Below are 15,475 nucleotides of genomic sequence, written 5' to 3'. Positions count from 1 at the left end.
TACGTGACACGCAGTCTTTGACAACGGCTCTTTGACCCAAATCACTATAGCAATGGCGATGTTGATATTACCACCCCTGTTACCCCAAACAAACGCTGTGGCACTTTCTCCAGATCGAGTAACCTTGATGCTGTGGCTATCAGCTGTTGATGTTAACAGCACAGCCCGAATCCTCATCTGCTGCTGACACACACTGACTGCCGGCTACTTTTAAGATCTATAGATCCGTCTGAGTAGATGCTGTCACCCACCGATATATATACATTATATACACATTGAAAAACATAGATTCCTTCACAGGGTTGTTTAGAGTAGGACACCCTGACAATAAGACCTTCTGATAGCAGGGTTGTTTAGAGTAGGACACCATGACAATAAGACCTTCTGATAGCAGGGTTGTTTAGAGTAGGACACCATGATTCAACGAGACCACCTGATGACGGTTCGCGGACGACTCAGCCCTGCTGGTCTCTGACAAGAACAAGTTATAGGTTGAAAAAAACCTCAGCTCTGAACTAGTCAAAATCTGCACCTGGCTCGCTGATAACAAACTATCATTACACCTGGGTAAAACGGAGTCCATTCTCTTCGGTTCAAATAACAAACTCAGCAAGACCGACGGCTTCTCAGTTACAGTGGGTGACAATATTGTCACAAGGAAAGATGAAATTACATACCTAGGTTCCATCCTAGAGGCAAATCTTTCCTGTGACAAAATGGCACCCAATGTAATAAGAAAAGTCAACCAACGAACTAGATTCTTGTACCGGATCTCCTCTCTGGTAAACAAGAATACCCTGAACACTCTGGCAGGAGCACTCATTCAAGAGTACTACGACTATTCTTGCACCTCATGGTACCAAAGCACCTTAAAGGCGCTAAAAACTAAATTACAAACATCACAAAACAAACTGGTCAGACTACTGCTTGACCTTACTCCTAGAACCCATCTCACCCCTGCCCACTTTGACAACCTAGGATGGTTTAGAGTAGACAACAGAGTACAGCAACTTGCAATGGACCTGGTCTACAAGATTCACTACACGACTAAGGTACCCATGTACATGTCAAAATACTTCCCAAAGGTCAGTGAATACCACGATCACAACACCAGAGGGAGCTCCACAAATAATGTTAAACCCAGATTCAGCTCAAACAAGGGACTGAACACGTTTCGCAATTATGCCACATCAATGTGGAACACCCTACCCACAGCTGTAAAGGATTGTGAATTACAACACACTTTTAAAACCACTCTAAAAGAGCACCTACGGGAGACTGCAATTCAAAACTGGCCCCTGTAAATGCCCTAACGCAACCCCCTCCAATGTACAATAAATGTCCTATTAAACCCAATAATACACGAGACCCTCTTCTTGGGACCAAGTAAGATTTTGTCGATAATCCAATGTACAGTTACCCCCACCCCCCACCACGCCTACCTAGCACCCCCCACCCACCCCACCACCTCCAATGTACAGTTCCTCCTTTCTCTGGTCTGCATCCCCTTAAGAATTGTGTGTATTGAGCTGTACTGTATTGTACCCATTCTGCAATCTGCTAATAAAATGTTCAATCAATCAATCAAACTGGTGGTCATAATAAGCTGTGCAAATGCCAAAAACCAGGTCAAAATAGTTATTGCAGCTGTAACTATGAATATGCACTACACTCCAGTTTAACAACATTAGATAATCATTAGGTTTGAAAAGTTTCATCTTAAATGTTTCTTCATCTCAGCTACTTGTTTGACTCTATAAGAGTACTTCTACTCCAGCTCAGTGTGTATTGGGGCTCAATGTTTCAAATGTATTTTTATAAAGTCAAACGTGCACTCTCGTTTTGGTATTCAAGGAACCGGTGTTCCACAGCACCGCCAGGCTTGCTTGGTCCAAATAGAATTCTCGGTCCCAGTGGAAGTCACATGGTCACTGAACCTCCTTGCCGCTATTGAGAAAGCTTTAATTCTGTCCTCACGTCCCTGATCATCCAAAGGCCTTGAGGAGGAGGCAGGAGAGACGGGAGAAACAGGATGGCGATGAGAGAGAATCATAAGCTGGGTTTTAAACCCACATAATACTCATTCATTCAAACATTTATTTAAACTCGAAAATATCACTGAGGTTGCCCTCATTTAGAATAGAATAGAATAGAATATCTATTGTCAAGTACATTTTTACATATACCCGGAATATGTCCTCTGCGTTTAACCCATCCAAACTAGGTAACTAGCAGTGCACAGCCACAGCCCAGCGCCCGGGGTTCAGTTGTTGTTGTGAGTGTGTGGTGAAGGTCACTTAAATGAGTTGTTGTTCGAAAAACTGTTAGTTTAAAATGAGAACATAAAAATAAAGATACAATAAAATTACTTTCCAAGTTCACTCAAAAGTTGGGATTTAAACGTATGTAATATGTAATATAATCAAACGTTTGGATTTAAAGCTATGTATTATACTCAGACGTTGGGATTTAAACTAATTAAACTCAGAAGTTTGGATTTAAACTAGAGCTGTCAGTTTATCGTGTTAATTAGATTAATTAATTATACAGCAAATGATCACGTTATGAAAATTAACTCAAAATTAATTACAAAATAATAAAAAATTTATTTAATTAGTTTTATCTCATTCATTCCATAAGAACGTAGAATACACATTTACAAACTTTTTTTTAATATGGTCCATTTGCATGTTCTTGGTATCTGATTCTAGGGACATCTGGATCTCGGGGAATGTATTCCCAGTGTCAGAAATACTGTGTCTGTTATAGGTTTGAGTCAATTGTAATGAACCAAATGAGAATATCAATAAAAAATTGTAATCTTTGACTGTGAATAACGCCATGCTAAAATTTACCAGACCTGAAAAATCTAAGCAAATTAATAAATGGAAGATGATTAAACAGAAGGTTTTGTAGATACAGTACTGAATTCTGCCATCCGGACACATGCCATTTGAAATATGATTATAGAATATAGAATATCAGGCCTAAAATGGTTATGGGATTAAAATACGATTAATTAGATTAATTAATTACAAATCCTGTAATTAATTAGATACATTTTTTGTATGGCCTGACAGCACTCATTTAAACCTATGTAATATACTCAGAAGTTGGGATTTAAACTTATGTAATACACTCAGAAGTTGAGACTCAAACCCCTGTAAAATGAAAGGTTCGAATTCAAATAATGTAAAATACTCAGAAATTAAGATTCAAACATGTAATTTATCCTGAATTTATACGTTTCAGATAAACAGGGTTTTCAACTCATTTTCAATGCTCCCATGAGTCCCTCAGTCGACTGGTGACAGTGTTTCAGTTTAAACCACGACTGACTTGAATAGAAGCAGATCTACGTAAAAGTTGTACATTGTGTACACACAGTGTACTTGCAGTTTGAGTAATAAGGGAGCGCGGATTCAGCTTTTTTGTGTATAATGATTGTCTGTGCTGTAGTGTGCATGTGTGTGTGTGTGTGTGTGTGTGTGTGTGTGTGTGTGTGTGTGTGTGTGTGTGTGTGTGTGTGTGTGTGTGTGTGGTGTGTGTGTGTGTGTGTGTGTGTGTGTGTGTGTGTGTGTGTGTGTGTGTGTGTGTGTGTGTGTGTGTGTGTGTGTGTGTGTCTGTGTGTGTGTGTGTGTGTGTGTGTGTGTGTGTGTGTGTGTGTGTGTGTGTGTGTGTGTGTGTGTGTGTGTGTGTGTGTGTGTGTGTGTGTGTGTGTATGTAGTATACAGTGACGATGTAGGCTATTAGAAGGTAAGTGGAATGGAGTATTTGGCAACCTTCCCAGTCCAACCCCTGGAGAGAATACAGGCATCTTAAGACTGGGAGTAGGAAAGACGCACTGTCAACGTTTGGCTTTCTGTTGTGTGTGTGTGCGTGTTTGCGTGTGTGTGTGCGTGTGCATGTGTGTGTGTGTGTGTGTGCATGTGTGTGTGCGTGTGCATGTGTATGTGTGTGTGTTGTCAGCAGGAGCAGAAGGAGAGACGTCTGTTCCAGTGTTTCTGTGTCATCAAAAAAATACAATAAAAAAAAGGTTTACAGAGGATCCGAGTTTCATCTTCTCAAGGATTGATGAGATTGTACGGCGCCTTGATTACTATTTGTACTTTGAGTGGACAAATTATACAATATTATTCTATTGTTATTATTTTTGTTTTAATTTCAATATTTTTATTTTCAACAATACTAAAGTGCTACAATACAATGTGTGGCAATTCCAGGTGTAGGGGTGGCAGAATAAACAACACACAGACAGGTTGCAGTTCCCAAAATCATACTCTTTATTTTCTTAGTCAAATAATAACGGTTTGCTGTCGGCCGGGCGGCGTCTCCGCTCTGTGGCCTTTTGCCTTGCGCTGCTACGGGGGACTGAGAGGAGGCTCCTCGGCTCCATTAAGTCCCCCCCCTCCAACAGGCGCACCGCGCCGTGATTCGCTAATCAGGTAATCACTCTGATGGGTATTTAGTGACAGGTGCGTCCGGAAGCGGACGCCCAAACATGGGCAGCGCCCAGCCATTGGGTCGCCACATAGCGCCCATCAATCACCAAGCCCAGGGGTGGCTTGGGGTTGCCACAGTACCCCCCCTCCAGCTCCGACCGTCGGGGAAGAGCGTCCGACGCCCAACAGGCATCCTTCCTGGAGAGGGCGTCTGCGTTGCCATGCGCCACCCCTGACCTGTGAATGACAGAAAAGTTAAATGACTGTAACTCCAGAAACCATCGAGTCACCCTGGCATTGGTCCCCTTTGTCTTGGCCATCCAGACTAGGGGGGCGTGATCCGTCACCAGCGTGAAACGCCTCCCCAGCAGATAATAGCGGAGCGTCTCCAGTGCCCACTTAATCGCTAGACCTTCGCGCTCCACCGCAGAATAGTTGCGCTCGTGTGGCAGCAGCTTCCTGCTCACATATAAAATCGGATGTTCCTCACCCTCCAGTTGCTGGGAGAGGACCGCTCCCAGTCCCACCTCTGATGCGTCTGTTTGTACCGTCATCTCCTTGTCGAAGTTCGGGGAGATCAGCACCGGTCCCGAACAGAGGGCAGCCTTGAGGTCCTCGAACGCCGCCTCCGCCTCCGGTGTCCACTTCACCGTGAACGGCCGCCGCGCCTGGGTCAGATCTGTGAGGGGAGCAGCGCGAGCAGCAAAGTTAGGGATAAACCTCCTATAATAGCTCGCTAGCCCATTAAATGTCCTGACCTGCTTCTTGGTTAAAGGGCGAGGCCACTCCCTTATTGCATCAATCTTCCTCTTCTGCGGTTTCACATTGCCCCGGCCTATTGTGAACCCCAGGTACTCTGCCTCTTCTAATCCCAGCCTGCATTTCTTTGGGTTGGCGGTGAGACCCGCCTCCCGGAGGGCCCCCAACACCGCTCTCACCTTTTGGAGGTGGGTGTCCCAATCTGACGAGTGGATGATAATGTCATCGAGATATGCGGCTGCATACTCCCGATGGGGCCGTAGTACTCTGTCCATCAGCCTCTGAAAGGTAGATGGCGCCCCATGCAGGCCAAACGGGAGAACTTTATAATGGAACAGCCCATCTGGGGTGGAGAAAGCCGTCTTCTCCCTTGAGGCGGGGGCCAGAGGGACTTGCCAATAACCCTTCGTTAGGTCTAGTGTCGTGATAAATCTGGCCAGGCCCAGTCTGTCAATGAGCTCATCCACTCTAGGCATGGGATAGGCGTCAAACTTTGAAATTTCATTAAGCTTCCTGAAATCATTACAGAACCTGGTTGTTGAGTCGGGTTTTGGCACTAAAACAATAGGACTGGACCACCCGCTATGAGACTCCTCAATTACTCCCATCTCCAGCATGACCCGCACTTCTCTTCTGACTGCCTCTCTTTTTGCCTCTGGGATACGATGGGGCTTCAGCTTTACCTTGTCTCCCGGGCTGGTAATGATGTGGTGCTGGGCCAATGTGGTGCGGCCCGGCGTGGCCGAGAGCACGTCCCGGTTCTGTTGGACCAGCTCCTGAAGCTCCTGCCGTTGGGTCGGGGACAACTGTTCCCCGATGGGAACATCGGCCGCCTCTGCCACCTGCTGCGCAAAAGGGGGAAGAGGGGGGGGCGAGAGCAACACATCCCGGGCATGCCATTTCTTCAACAGGTTAACATGGTATAACTGTCGATGCTTCCTACGGTCGGGCTGGTGGACCTTGTAGTTGACGGGACCCACTTTCTCGATTATGTCGTAGGGTCCCTGCCATTTGGCTAGGAATTTGCACTCTGCTGTCGGTACCAGTACTAGGACTCGGTCCCCCACATTAAACTCCCGTGGCTGTGCGCCCCGGTCATAAATGCGCTTCTGTGCGTCTTGGGCCTGTTGCATGTGTTCTCTCACCACTGGCCAGAGCGCCTTCATCCTGTCTCTCATTACCTGCACATGCTCTATGAGAGACCGGTGGGGCGACGGCTGTTCCTCCCAAATCTCCTTTGCGATGTCCAGGAGACCCCGCGGCTTGCGGGCGTAGAGCAGCTCAAATGGCGAGAAGCCAGTGGAGGCCTGTGGGACCTCACGCACAGAGAACATCAGAAAGGGCAACAACTGATCCCAATTCTTCCCATCCTTCTCCATCACCTTCCTTAGCATGCTTTTCAGGGTCTTGTTAAAGCGCTCGCACAGTCCATCCGTCTGTGGATGGTATATGGAGGTTCGTAGCTGTTCCACTTTCATTAGTTTGCACATTTCTTTCATGACCCGCGACATAAAGCACGAGCCCTGATCCGTGAGAATAGAGTCGGCAATTCCCACCCGACTAAACAAATGAAAGAGCTCCCGTGCCACAATTTTGGCCGTCACCGTGCGTAACGGGATGGCTTCGGGGTAACGGGTAGCATAATCTATGATTACCAGTATATACTGGTGGCCTCGGGACGATTTAACTAGAGGGCCCACTACGTCGAGGGCAATTCTTGAGAATGGGGTCTCAATGATGGGCAGCGGGATCAGAGGACTTTTATATTGTACCTTTGGTGCTGCGCGTTGACACTCTGGGCAGCTCCGGCAATAGTCCTCTACCGCTCTCTTCATGCCCGGCCAATGGAAACGCGCCATTATGCGCTCCATGGTTTTGTCCACGCCCAGGTGCGCTCCGAGGATATGTGAATGCGCCAGCTGGAGTACAGTGGGAATAAAGAACTTCGGTACCAGCAATAGATCCCTAACCTCATCATTCTTTTTTACAACTTGGTACAGCAATTGTCTTTTTATTGCAAAGTGAGGATATGGCAGGTTACTCACCCCCTCCACGGGATTTCCATCTATGGTCTTGATATTCGCCCGGGCCTGCGTTAGGTTTGGGTCTTCCAGCTGGGCCGTTCCGAACTGACCCGCCAGGTCCCTCCCCACCTCGTCCGCCTGGGGGAACTCCGCAAAGGGGTCCTCGTCACTGTTATCCGTCTCGGGGCCCGCTTGGGGCGCTGGCGCGTCGTCACCCACACCTGATGCCGTCTCTGTCTCACTCCCCGGTATATCCAGGGGTTCCGGCGCGTCGTCACCTACATCTGAGGCCGTCTCCGTCTCACTCCCCGTTACGTTCAGAGCACACACCTTCGGCTGACGTAACCCTTTCTTCTTCCTCGGTTTACCCGTAGAGGGTGGGGTGCGCGGGGAGATGACGGCTGAGCACAGCTGGCGATACAGGGGGCAGTCTCGACCAATCAGCAGCGCTACCGGCAGGTTAGGTATGACGCCGGCTGTCATCGAGCAGACCCCCTTGGTGGTTGTCAGGGTGATCGGCGCTGTAGGATACAACTTTGTGTCCCCGTGCACACAGGACACTGACACTTGCGGAGCCTCTGCGTCGCAGTGTGCCATATGGGGCTGAACCAGCGTTATGGCACTACCCGAGTCCAGGAGCGCTACGGCATCTTTGTCGTTGACGCGCACGGGTAAAAGTGTCGCCGATGTTTCCTTATGGGCCCAACAGGCTGCGCCATAGTTGCACGTCTTTCCGCGGGGGTCTGAAGCTGCCGCCGATGGCATGGACAAATCCCGGCCTGGGCAGTTCCACGAGAGATGCCCGGGCTCGCCGCAGTCGTAGCAGCGTCTTTGGTCCTGGTCGAACAGCGGTCTTCTTCGGGGTAGTTCGGGCTCACCTGCGTTCCCTACCCGGCCCCTTGGGCTGGGCTCGTCGGGACCCCTCCTTGTTCTCGGCCGCTCTGGCTTTTCCCCTCGCCCCCCTTTGAGTAACTCCCGCGTTACCTGGTGGGCCTCCACAATATTCACCAGCTGCTCCACGGAGCGGGGGTCCGCTTGACTCGCCTGCTTCTTCGAGTCATAGGGGAGGGCTCTGACAAAGCGGTCCATAACAATCCGTTCCAAAACCGTGGGCCCTCCGGGGTCAGTCATTAGCCAGGCTCGGCTTGTGCGGACCAGGTCGTGCATCTGGGAGCGCGGGGAGGCCTGTGCGTCATACACCCAGTCATGGAACCGCTGCGCGCGGGACTGCAGACTATGGCCGTACCGGGACAGAATTTCCTGCTTTAGCCGAGTGTAGTTCCCGGCTTGCTCCGGTGGCAGGTCCTGGTAGGCCTTTTGTGCATTACCCGACAGGAAGGGGGCCAGCAGTCCCCCCCAGTCGTCTTCGGGCCAGCCCTCCCGGCCGGCGGTGCGCTCAAACGCCAGGAGATAGGCTTCTATATCCTCCTGCTCCGTCAGCTTGGGGATGAAGCGCCCGGGGTTAGGCCGCGTCCCGGCGGCCCCTTCCTCCTGCCGGTGAGCGGCCATCCGCTGGAGCTCCGCGTGGATCATCCCCGTCTGTTTCCTCTGTTCGTGCAGGGCCTCTTCGTGCCGGGTCTGTTGTTCCATGCTCGCCTGTACAAGCTGCTGCACCAGCGCGTCCATGCTTTTTCCGTTATTAAATTTATATATATATATATATACTTTTTTTTTTTTTTTTTTTTTTTTTTTTATTCTATTCTGATAAAGTCTATTGTTGTTTATTCTGCACCCCTGATTGCCAGTAGACTATGCCCGCATTCTCCACCACTGAGGCAATTCCAGGTGTAGGGGTGGCAGAATAAACAACACACAGACAGGTTGCAGTTCCCAAAATCATACTCTTTATTTTCTTAGTCAAATAATAACGGTTTGCTGTCGGCCGGGCGGCGTCTCCGCTCTGTGGCCTTTTGCCTTGCGCTGCTACGGGGGACTGAGAGGAGGCTCCTCGGCTCCATTAAGTCCCCCCTCTCCAACAGGCGCACCGCGCCGTGATTCGCTAATCAGGTAATCACTCTGATGGGTATTTAGTGACAGGTGCGTCCGGAAGCGGACGCCCAAACATGGGCAGCGCCCAGCCATTGGGTCGCCACATAGCGCCCATCAATCACCAAGCCCAGGGGTGGCTTGGGGTTGCCACAAATGACAAACCCCAAAACAAGAACAAACACAAATAGAAAAACAACAACAACAATAACAACAAAAGCAACAACAACAATAACAACAACTACAACTACAACAACAATAACAACAACAACTACTACTACTACTACTACTACATCCACAACAACAATACAAACAACTACAACTACTACTACAACAACAACAACAATAACAATTACAACAACTACAACTACTACTACTACAACAGTAATAGTAATAGCAGCATCATAACCAGGTGAGTTTACAAAGCAACACTTGACAGTGAGGGCATCAATCAACATTAATATCAGTACACTGATAAGCAATCTATCTATTAGTAGTTTGCTAATGGTGTACGTGACAATCACCTGTCCATAAAGGTGCAAGTAAATTTATTTTATTTAACCTGTATTTAAACTCAAGGGACACAGAGGTTTCGCTCATTTGCTGCCGTCAGGCAAGCGATACAGGAGTCTCAAGGCGAGCACAGAAAGACTCAGAAGAAGCTTCTATCCCCAGGCCATCAGGCTGCTAAACGAACAATGAATGAACACTACACAACAACAACCACCAAACGCACATAGCACACACATCCACACGCACACACTCACTTTAAACAAACACACTGTAGCACCCACTCCATACACTTATAGCACACACCCACTTTAAACAAACACACTGTAGCACCCACTCCCCACACTTTATATTTATGGATGAAGGATTGCACTACAACTCGTACACCTTACTGTAAATTGAACCTAAAATTGTACCTCATCCCATTTCTGCTTTGCACTAGATAGTACTGTACATTAGTACACTGCATAGTATTGTGTATTGTATATTATATGGTAACTCAGAACATTGTACATATGTCTATACCGAACACTGTGACCTCATTTTCTTCTTCTAAATTCATGTTATATTATGTTATTATGTTATTTGATACTATCTTGTCTAGCACAGTCTCTGGAGCGTAACAGTAAGAAGCATTTTGTATGAAAGTATTCTGTACTTCTGTATGACAACTATTAAAGAACTTGAACTTGAACTTGAACATTTACAGTGATGTCAAGTATACAACTAAAAGAGATAGATAAAAACAAGTAATCAGCACGATAAAATAACATAAAAACTGAAAACAATAAACAGGAAAAGCAGACTGAAAGCAATTACAAAATGATGTATAATGGTTATTAATCAAAGTTATAAATTGTCCAAAGGTTGTAAGAATATCAAACTGTGTATATTCAATATTCAAAAAGTGTATTGAAGGTCGTTCCAAGAGTATGGAGCACTGAAAGAGAAGGCAGTTTTTACAAAATTAGAACATGCTCGGGGAACCTTAACACATTGGGCGCCGGAGGTCGCTGTGGGCGTATGGCCGTGTGTGCCAGGGCTGTAATGAACGGGGATACATGCCGGTGTTTGCGAGTGCTAAAACTATATTAAATATTATAGCTATGGATCTAATAATATAGTCGATTGTCATTGAGTTTCTTCCGGTCAAGATGCAAAAAACAGATAATTTTATCATCAATACATTCCCGTTTAATACCGCAGTGTAACACTTCCCCCGGTCCTGTGGTACCAGCCGGCAACCCTCCGCCCGGTTCGGTTGGTCCAGGACTCAGACACTCACAACCCCCCATCAATACCCTTAACAACATAACATTGGCAACCGGTGGGCTGAGCCAGATGTGGCAGATCTGGCATCAGCTCACACACCTACTTAACATTCTCATCTGCCATTTATTTTTGTTATGTTCTTTGTCTATGTTGTCATTGTTGTTTCCATTGTGTTAGATTTGTGTTCCCCTGTCTGTGTTTTGTAAATGTGTTTTAGTCTCGTTTGTCTCAGTTTGTACAATTGTTATTGTTTCCCCCTGTGTGCTCTGTATTCTGTTAGTTCTGTCTACCACACCTGTGTCCTGTTAGTAATTACCCTCTGTGTCTAATTAGTGTTTGTATTTAAGTGTTCTGGGCCAGCATGCACTTGCTGGTTCATTGTTAAATGTTACCTGTGTTTGTCAGTCGTGTATTGTATCCTGTCTTGTGAAAGTAAACACTGTTTCGTCACCACGTTGTCTCATCGTATTTCACTCTGCTACCTGGGTTCACCATGCCGAATAAGCGCACTCGTAACACCGTGGTTTTAGAGTAATTCTGTGTAATCCCAGGAAACGCTGCTATTGCATTTCACTAGGAAGCGTGCCATTCCTTGCTTGGATCAACAATCAATCTGAAATCAACGCTAGATTATCGGTATTATGTTTCATCATGCATGCATGAAAGGGTGGGGGGGGGGGGTTATGCTTCGGTCATCACCAACGGCATATGTTGTGGAGTAACGTTACAGGACACACGGATCACAATGAAGGCATGCTCGGATCAATGCAAGATTGATAACATATAGCACTTACCTTGACTAGGATGTACTGCAAAAAGAATAATCCAATTATCTGATCGCCATTCCAAGTATTGATCTCAATCGTGTTGCCAAGATAATCCACGAAAGTACATGAATCCACGGTGCTTGATTCTCCCCAATCCATGTGTTATAAACGTTGCTACTACCAGAGTCGGAAAACCCGGACCGGACTTGTTAGATCAACATACAGGCTGAGCCAGAGAGAATCCAATGATGTGCAATAGCGGCCGCAAGGCATTAGGCGAACCTAAACTAACGTTACAACTAACCTAAAGTTAGTTTAGGTTCGTGTTAACGTTAGATAATGTACAAAATAAACATTTTCCGCTGCTATAAACATTGCACTTTTATTTTGAAAACCCCAGAAAGGAAGTCATTATATTTGCTTTACCATCCTCCTGTTCTGCGTTAGCTCCGGTTAGCTCCGAGCGTCCAGTAGTTAGTAGTATATTATCAATACCAGCCATTGGATTACTGTTTTCTAAATTGGGGAGGCTTTTAATCGTCAAGGTAAGAGGATTTTAAGTCATGGTATCCATAAACTTCAATCGGTTCGGATCCTTTGAAGGAATGAGAATATCAACAAACCTGTAGGGAACGTCACGCTACTGTCCTGCCTCACTTCCAGTGATGAAGCTAAGCTATGCTAACGGAGCGACTGTTCCCAAAGCTAAATGCACGCACAGAGACAAAAAAGTTATGTGTCTTCTTGTCTAACTCCAGGGAAGATGTTAAATAAGCTAATTTCCCAAAATGTTGGAGTTTTCCTTTAAGTGGTTAAGCTCATTTTGCATAAAACGCCTGACGATTGCATACCCAAAGTAATTTATTATACTTTATACTTATAGCACATGCATGAGTCTGGTCTCTTTTGAAAGGTAACATTCTGAAGTTTCTTACACATCACTTTGAGTGCTAATGTAATACAGAAACAGAGGTTTGAACAGACTGAAAAAAAAAATTTGCTTACTTTTGTGTTGACTTGTTGCCAGATGCCTGTTTTTGGGTTCCAGCTGAGACGTATGGGAGCTGAAAAACATAACAGTTCCATAGCCTGAAGTCTTATAGTCATACAGCTCCACCACACTCAACCTATTGTGTCCTTCGGTCTCGAGTTACAAGACGGAACATCCAACAAGTGTCATTTAACAAGCCATTCGGACAAGTGACCACGTCCAGTTTGGCCGGGTCCTGAACGGAAAAGTCACAGCTGATTATTGACCACCTTTGTAGGCAATGCAATTCTGGAGCCAACGGTATATTACATGAGGGCTGATTTTAAAGTGTGGTATCATTTGGTAACCATAGATCTGCATTCTGCCTGAAACTGGTGTTCAAATAGATAAGAGAAAAGGATGTCTGTTACCTTCGGTTAAGGAATTCAATAACTAATCAAAATCATGTGTTCTAGTCTTATAGAAACAGTCAAAGTGGAACAATTGGCAATCAAATATAGTTTAAACCTGATTTGACTAGAGTGACTTAGCTTAGAGATTGTGTGTGTCTACAGAGACTTGGGCTCACAACAGGAGGTAGATTTGCATACAACTGTTGGCAACAAGAAGACAATAGGTCAAAAGTCACACATCGGTGGAATCTGTTAAACTGGCCCTGTGGCACGACATGTGGGGACAGCTGCCGTAGGAGGGACTAGGATTCAGTATCTCAGTAACTCAGGTACACTTTCAAATGTCTGTTTCTATACCTAAATTAGCTTAAAATGAACTGCAAATGATCCTGTTATATTGTGGTAATAATCCTGAATCTAATGATATGAAATATGCCATGTTTATGAATAAGAATCACAGAGTTTGAAATTAAGCCACCTCTGAAACTACATTGGAAAATACTAAAAATGCTGAATAATAACTGTATAAAATAGATATGGATTTAAGTTAAAAGAAGATGATTAGAAAACTACTGTGATTCTCATTTAGCATCAAGAGAAACTATTCAAAAATGATATCTCTGTGTGTATGAAATCAATCTCAATTCGAATATATATATCTTGGGTTTAATAACCAAAGTATTAAGTTAGTTTAGACGGTATCTATTTCTCTGAGTTGAAACAAAGGAGAGAGAATTGGACTACTGAGGACAACCTTCTATTTCAAATTCAAACTTAGAGAGGCCGTGATTGGAGGAAAACATCTGCTTGACGTCACTCCTGTGACATCACGCAGACACTCCCGGCTCATTTGATAAAAAGGGGGGTGTTGTGACTGTGGAGACACACTGAAAACGGAACCAACACAGGAACACACCTCCCACCTTTTCACACAGAGGACGGCGCGAGCAGAGGAGAACACGGAAAAGAGCTTTTGGAGGGAGAAAAGACTTTCTTTGTTTGTCAGCTAGACAACAAAGAACAAAGACAATTCAACAACTATCATACTTTAATCTGCTTTCTTAGTCTAATATTGAGGGCAAGCGCCATAGTGCTTCGGTACCTTAAATATTATAGCGTTCTTTATTTTAATTGAACCAGAACCATTGTGATTACACTTTTAACTTTGAATAAAACCAGATGCTGGTACAATTTCTCCTCTTTTTCTCCTGCATAGCCGCCGTGAAACAAGGCCAGAGTTATGGTCTTTTGAAAGTACAAGGGTTTTTAAGAGACACAATTCACAACGCAGAGTAGGTTGTTCTGATCCATCAGAACAGAATATAGACCCTTTGTGACTTCAAAAGACAAAGACGTTTTTTGTTTGGATAATTTCTCATTTGCCGTCCAAATCAATGAGCGGTACACCATTTTGGACCAATTATTACTGATACAAGGATTACAAAAACATCTGTGAAACACTAATTTTTCATGGGATTGTTATAAACTTTGGACCTGTACTGTAGATAAGACTTCAGGCTATTGAACCATTATGTTTTCCATCTCCTATAGCTGGAACTCAAAAACAGGCATCTGGCAAGTAAACACAACGTGAGAAACCTCTATTTTTATTTCAGTGTGTTCAAACCTCTAACTCTATTACATTAGCACTCAGAGTGATTCTTCTCCTGTTGTCTTAGAAAGTTCGGAATGTTTCCTTTAAAAAAAAAACCAGACTCATGCAAGTGCTATAAGTGGTTCAAGTAAAAAATCTTGCAATTTACTTTGGGAATGCAGTCCGGCGTTTTTATGCTAAATGTGCCGTCAGCATATGGGGTTAAATCTAACCCTTACCTTAATCATCCGATCATTACCTTAACCATAACCCTAATCATACTGGATACAACACACTAATGCTAAAGAGATGGAAAAAACTGTCACTGCGCCTGCATTACCAAAAACTATTGCTATTTTCAATAAACAACTTAAAATGACAAGCAGGTGGTGTGTTATTTTGTTAAAGGGGACATGTACTGCTATTCCTAGCACTATTTGGGCAACTTTACACAATTCCTGTGAGTGTATTGAAGACATCTGTACGTTTTTCAAAAAAATGCATTGTTTTATATTTCTAATCAAATACTCAAAACCATCATTTTTCAGCTTCAAGATTTCAGGCTGTTATGGCCTGGCTCCGCCCATAAGCACTTTGAGTGACAGTCAGTCCACACAGTCTGCGACTGGTAGACAGAGAGAGATAGAGAGAGAGAGAGAGAGAGAGAGAGAGAGAGAGAGAGAGAGAGAGAGAGAGAGAGAGAGAGAGAGAGAGAGAGAGAGAGAGAGAGGGAGAGAG

This window comes from Notolepis coatsorum (genome assembly GCF_963971535.1).
Source record: "Notolepis coatsorum genome assembly, chromosome: 1".
In the NCBI taxonomy this organism is placed as follows: Eukaryota; Metazoa; Chordata; class Actinopteri; order Aulopiformes; family Paralepididae; genus Notolepis; species Notolepis coatsorum.
The sequence above is the reverse complement of the archived record's forward strand: the minus strand, read 5'-3'. Positions refer to the sequence as shown.